This window comes from Taurulus bubalis, assembly GCF_910589615.1.
Source record: "Taurulus bubalis genome assembly, chromosome: 10".
Taxonomy (NCBI): domain Eukaryota; kingdom Metazoa; phylum Chordata; class Actinopteri; order Perciformes; family Cottidae; genus Taurulus; species Taurulus bubalis.
The window spans coordinates 13,226,531-13,232,683 of record NC_136598.1 but is presented as its reverse complement, the minus strand read 5'-3'; the positions used below and the strand labels follow the sequence as shown (position 1 = coordinate 13,232,683).

Sequence of the window (6,153 nt, the reverse complement as noted above, 5' to 3'; positions counted from 1 at the left end):
TGAGTTGCAGATCCAACTATGCCTTGTATCTATCGGCTAACATTCAAAAGAAGGGCATTAGTGTTCATATAGGTATAATTCTGAGACAAATCACCTCTAGTTATTGCTACAGATGCAGTATACACAGTACAGATTATTGTTTTTCTTAAGTGGTGAAATATAAAAAAGTGGCCATAGCATACAATTTTTTTTTCTAAACTTTCAAACTCAATGTGAAATGGTTCTGACTTTGGATGTTCTGCTGAATCTAGGCCATGCCTGTGCGCTCGTCCGGCACAGAGCCTCTCCAAGAATGGATTTGTGTTCCACAGATTCCCTGGAAGATTAAAAAACAACTCAGAATTATTTTTAAGTAAGAAAACAGCAAGTTGTTTGTTTGTCTGCTCTGTTGTCCTACCAGCACTTTGGTCGGGGAGCTGTGAATTCATCATGCTTTCCTCGGGGTCTTCCTCCCGGATGTGCCCAACATCTGACCTCCATTGTGTCCAGTTTATTTCCTCCACCCTGAGGTCGAAGACGACACACATTGGAATACTAGAAATGCTTGACATGCTTCTGATATTCCGCAGTAAGATTCAAGGGTAATTAAATACCTGTAGTGGCATTCAATGTCATCTCTTGTCACCACAATACAATGTTTAAGGTGCTCAAAGCATTGAAATATTTTAAAACTCAGCAGAAAAAGAAAAAGTCCTGGTCAATCTGGATTATTCCCTTTACTATTTAACCGGGCTACTTTTTTTTTTTTACCAAATAAAAGCTTTCTGTAAAACATTCACAGGGAGGTCTGTGTTAAATGATGAAGTTTGACTGTGCCATTAAAAGATGTTTGCCAGTAGTCATTATATGCACTCAGGGTTCAGGATTAATACAGTCATTTTTTCCAAGTGACGTCCGATACTTTAACACCTATGCAGATTAAACATTAGGAGTTAATATGCGACATGCAGTCGTGGTTTACCGGAAAAATCTCGCTTCTGAAATGCACCACTTTCGACTCCCTGGAGTACAGCTTACTCTTCAGCCACCTCGGTAGAGTCCACTCCATGTCCAAAATTGTAAAGGATGTGCAACAAAATGTCAGTGGTGTTTTCCAGTTTTATTTGGTTTGCGCACAATCTAGAAGCACACTTAACATCGAAGCATTTCTACAAACAATTTTATATATTTAAGATATTCACTCTGATGTATAAGGTGGGTTAGCTTTGTTTGAATTCCCTGTGTTGGAGCTACTAATATAAAACCGTATTTACAGACTTTACAGAAGTACCCTGGATTTGTGAGATCAATTTATTCCTACGAGGTTTTGTGTGCTGTAAAACAAGTTTACAGACTAGAGCAGCTTCCCACCTGCAGTTTACAGATGTTTTCGCTTTCTTTGGAGATTCTTTCGACTGTGTTGCCCATCACGGCTATGAGCATGTTGAGCAGCAGGATGTAAGTGAGCACTATGTACATGATGAGCAAGATGTAGAACACTACCTTGTACTGAACAGTGTCCGTGAACTCCAGGTCTTCCATTCCGGTACTGAACTTGAACAATTCCAGCGTTGTAAAACGGACGTCGTTGAAACTTGGCTTCTTGTACTTAAATGGCTCGACATCAAAGCTCCTCCCATGTGCCGGTGTGCCTTCAGGAAGCTTTTGAGTTGGAGGAGATTCTTCTATTAGGGCAACAATAGCTACAGAAGAGTTAAGTCGTCAGAAGACTTTACTTTGGAAAACATCTTAAATTCCTCATTCTACATGTGCTTAACTTTTTGCATTTTGAGTCCGTGTTTTACCAGCAGAAAATCCCAAAAGAAAAACACTATAGACACACAAAAAGGGGAACACTCACCCAGGATCATCTAAAAAGAGACAGAGACCGTAAATCAGGTAACCCATGTCTCACTATGATACTTTTGGCTACTAATACTTACTCTTTCCATCATGACACTCTACTACATCCACATTTGTTTAGAGCCTCTTGAATAGTAAAGAACATTGATCCAGGCAAGAGCCAGCGAGATCACGAGGATTCCAACCCACAACAGAACAAAAGGGTGCTCATCAGGAGTAGCGTTGCCTGCAGGAAACTGCAAAAGAGTGGAGTGGTGAGACGGGAGTGATAATAAATATGTACCTTGCAAGAGGTTGACCCCGATGCTTAAAATAGAATGTCATGGAATCCATTCGTGTACAGCGCTACAGTTATCTGGTGGATTTGGGAGTCAAGACATATGGAAATAGTTTGAAAATGATTGGGACTCTTTTTAGAAAAACCACACCGCTCGAAGGACACTGAGGACCTCGCCAGTGTAGCGAATGTAGTCGAGGGGGACATCTTCAACAGGAAAAGGTGGCTGCAAGTCAAAAGGGTTAGGAGTCTTTTCTCTGGGCTGATGAAGACGTTTAAACATAGTTTTCCGGTTTTGAGTCAGTGGATGTTTTTTGTTTTTTTTTGCCTTACATGTCTGTCCTTCCTTCCTGTAGTGAAGATGATCAGGTATGACAGGTAGACCAATAAATTCATCAAGAATAACTTGGAAGCAAACCTGTCCCACTTGGATCTGGAGCATCTCGGGACGATTCTGAGGCAACATTCAGAGGATCATTTCCACATCTAAGGCCTCTATTTCAACTGGCACAGCAACCCTCAAAAAGCCTTTTATTAAAAAGCTTATTTGCAAAAACTCGTCTGCCTAAAAAATGTAACGGTAGATTGCTGCCAGAGCATTGACCGATTTGTCTGTGCTTTTCTAGTGCTGCTACATAATTCCTCCATTAAAATAGGCATATCCTGAGCATCATTTCCATATATAGTTAGATGTTTACATCTATAAAATTAACATCATATAAAATACATATTTAAGTTAAAATTGGGTCAAAATAGATATTTCATACCGGAATTTCACTCCCGAAGATGACTTTCTCCAACACAGAGTGGTCTTCGTTAGTGTCAATGGAACTTGTGCCGTCCATAGACCTTGTGTCATCCACAGACCCATTCTGTAAACTTCCTGGAAAGCAACCTCATCTCCTCATCAACAAACTCCCGGTATAGCATGTGCCTGAGCAGCTGGCCAATGAGAGATCAGAGAGGAGATGATTATCTTTTGTGATAATACAATAATCTTCATGGACAAATGATCGGACAATGGGCCCCTTGTCAGAGACATGTAAAGGGCTCTCACTCCTTCTACATAAGAACAAGAGCTACAGATTCAAAGAGGCATCTTTTTGATAATTTAGGATCTTTCTGTAGTTGTTTTGAGTCGCTTTGTCAACGCTTTGCATCTTTTTGGTTGTTCTGCATTCCTTGGTCGCATTTTTCTAGTTTTTTGTTGTGGTCATATCGCGCCTCAGGATATGTTCGCAGTTATTTCGAACAGAGGTTTGACCCAGGGACCCCTAACCTGTTGGGCCGGAGCCCAGTAGACTCATTCAGTAATCCAACCATGATCATCCTCTCATTATTTGAGATGTATGGCGGGTTTTTCATGGTCAGTTCAAATGTTATAAGGCAATGGAACCACGCTAAAAAAAGTTTTCCCGAAAACAAAACACAAGGAGCTGAAAAAGAAACTAAACCTACCCTAATCTTGCCTAGCTTGGCTGTCAACTTCAGAGGAGTCAGCACCTGATTATTTTCAATCATTTCCAACATGATTTTTCCTCAACTCTGTTGTGCTGAATAAGAATGTTGCAATACATCTTAGCTATTATATCTGTGTGTTCTGCTGTATTATCTGTTATGACTATCAAGGCGTGCAAGACAATGTTTCCTGGCGAGTCTTTGTCAGTTAAGTCAGCTCTGGTTGGGCTGGTTGGTGCAGGCAGCCAGTGACGGAGGAAGCTCTCCTATTGGAAGCACAAAAAAGGTGATTAAGTCACTTGGTTACAAACAACTGGGATAGAAAACGTCGCTTCTGGGTTCTTTGTTGGATGAATTACCCACCAAAATAAAAGCCCAGTCCTGCGTTAGGCTGGAAGAACCTCCCATTGGCTTTGGCTTGAACATCTGCTCCTGTCTGGACCAACAGTTTCACATGGTCAAAGCTCTTTCTCTCAATGGCTATGTGCAAAGCTGTCTGACCTGTGAGTGACATGTGTTTTAGTGGTACAGGACAAAGGGTTTTAATGTTTTCTGCACATCGTTAGTCTCTCAAGTTTAAGATCTTCTTGAAATGTAAGAATTTTATGAGGACCCAGACGCCCTAAAATGTTTTCTGGTGGACATTTAAGCCAAAACAAGTCTCTGTGTACAAAAGCAGTAGTGTTTCTCAGAAAAAATAATTAAAAGGCAGCTTTATTCATTTCTTGGGTATTCTGGCAATAGCATACATTTCGAATGAGTGAAATATATGGATTCTACATTGTTTTATGAGGCCTTTCGGGATATATAATTTTGCCTCAAAGGGCTGTACAGTCTTTACAACAATAACTTCTATTCTTTGGACCATCAGCTTCAGAAGTACAATCACTCGTGAAGGCCAGTTTTCTGTTCACCTACCATTGAAGCAAGGATCTCTGTAAGATGCGTTGATAAAATTGTTTAAGTCTCCAGTTTTCTCAGCTATGTCCAGCAGGACTTTAACAGTGTCATTTTTGCCATCCTTTAGGTTCAGCAAAGCTTTCAGGAGTGCTGTTTTTCCATTTCTCTCATCTAAAAGTCACACTGCACACAAATTGTTCCTTTTGAGACATACAAGTTTTACAGACTAATTTACATTCAGCTTCTTCGGAGTTACATTTTCAAAACATTGTTTTTATGTGCTCTTAAATTTAATGAGCCTTATCCATTTCATTCTAACCTCTGACTTTCTGTCAGTGAAGTTTCTGAACAAAACTCTTTTAGAGACCGTCTTGCTCTGCATGACAAACCTTAATTTCACAGCACAAACACACTTTTAAGGAGACATAGCTATACTGTTTCAAACCAACATGAACATAGATAACAGCAGCAAATGGTCAGTTATTAAAAAACACACAAAGTGCTTCATTCCTACTTGCCTGTGAACTCTGGGCTTGTAAATTGCTTATCATTAACTCGCAGGTAATCAAGCAGGCCATCTAGTTGAGTTGCGTCTCCCTGGGATGCCGCTTCAAAGACTCTCTCCGTGGTGAATGCTTTGCTGAACATGCTGTCAATACTGGTATTACAGTGGGTACGGAAAGTATTCAGACCCCTTTAAATTTTTCACTCTTTGTATCATTGCAGCCATTTGCTAAAATCAAAAAAATGAAATATCACATGGTCATAAGTATTCAGACCCTTTGCTCAGTATTGAGTAGAATCACCCTTTTGAGCTAGTACAGCCATGAGTCTTCTTGGGAATGATGCAACACGTTTTTCACACCTGGACTTGGGGATCCTCTGCCATTATTCCTGGTGAATGTTGGTGGACAGCCATTTTCAGGTCTCTCCAGAGATGCTCAATTGGGTTTAGGTCAGGGCTCTGGCTGGGCCAGTCAAGATTGGTCACAAAGTTGTTCCAAAGCCACTCCTTTGTTAGCTTTGTTAGCTCTGTTAGCTCCTTTGTTTGTTTAGCTGTGTGCTTAGTTTTAGTATTGTCTTGTTGGAAGGTAAACCTTCGGCCCATTCTGAGGTCCAGTGCACTCTGGAAGAGGTTTTCTTCCAGGATATCTCTGTACTTGGCCGCATTCATATTTCCTTCAATTGCAACCAGTCGTCCTGTCCCTGCAGCTGAAAAACACCCCCATAGCATGATGCTGCAACCACCATGTTTCACTGTTGGGATTGTATTGGGCAGGTGATGAGCAGTGCCTGGTTTTCTCCACACATACCGCTTAGAATTAATGCCAAAAAGTTCAATCTTGGTCTCATCAGACCAGAGAATCTTATTTATCATAGTCTGGGAGTCCTTCATGTGTTTTTTGGCAAACTCTATGCAAGCTTTCATATGTCTTGCACTGAGGAGAGGCTTCTGTCGGGCCACTCTGCCATAAAGCCCCGACTGGCGGAGGGCTGCAGTGATAGTTGACTTTGTGGAACTTTCTCCCATCTCCCTACTGCATCTCTGGAGCTCAGCCACAGTGATCTTTGGGTTCTTCTTTACCTCTCTCACCAAGGCTCTTCTCCCACGATTGCTCAGTTTGGCTGGACGACCAGGTCTAGGAAGAGTTCTGGTCGTCCCAAACTTCTTCCAT

The 6,153-nt window shown here is 41.2% G+C and overlaps 1 pseudogene across 1 annotated transcript; it reads right to left on the bottom strand.

The window, feature by feature from the left end:
- Window positions 1-84: 84 nt before the first annotated feature.
- Window positions 85-5,125, bottom strand: LOC306742180 (transient receptor potential cation channel subfamily V member 1-like; annotated as a pseudogene). The gene is made up of 13 exons: window positions 4,996-5,125; window positions 4,496-4,648; window positions 3,941-4,078; window positions 3,578-3,843; window positions 2,887-3,061; window positions 2,453-2,573; window positions 2,266-2,345; window positions 2,069-2,078; window positions 1,841-1,850; window positions 1,351-1,682; window positions 962-1,057; window positions 398-504; window positions 85-316 (listed from the first exon to the last, which is right to left on the bottom strand). The product of its transcript is annotated as a transient receptor potential cation channel subfamily V member 1-like (transcript).
- Window positions 5,126-6,153: the final 1,028 nt, after the last annotated feature.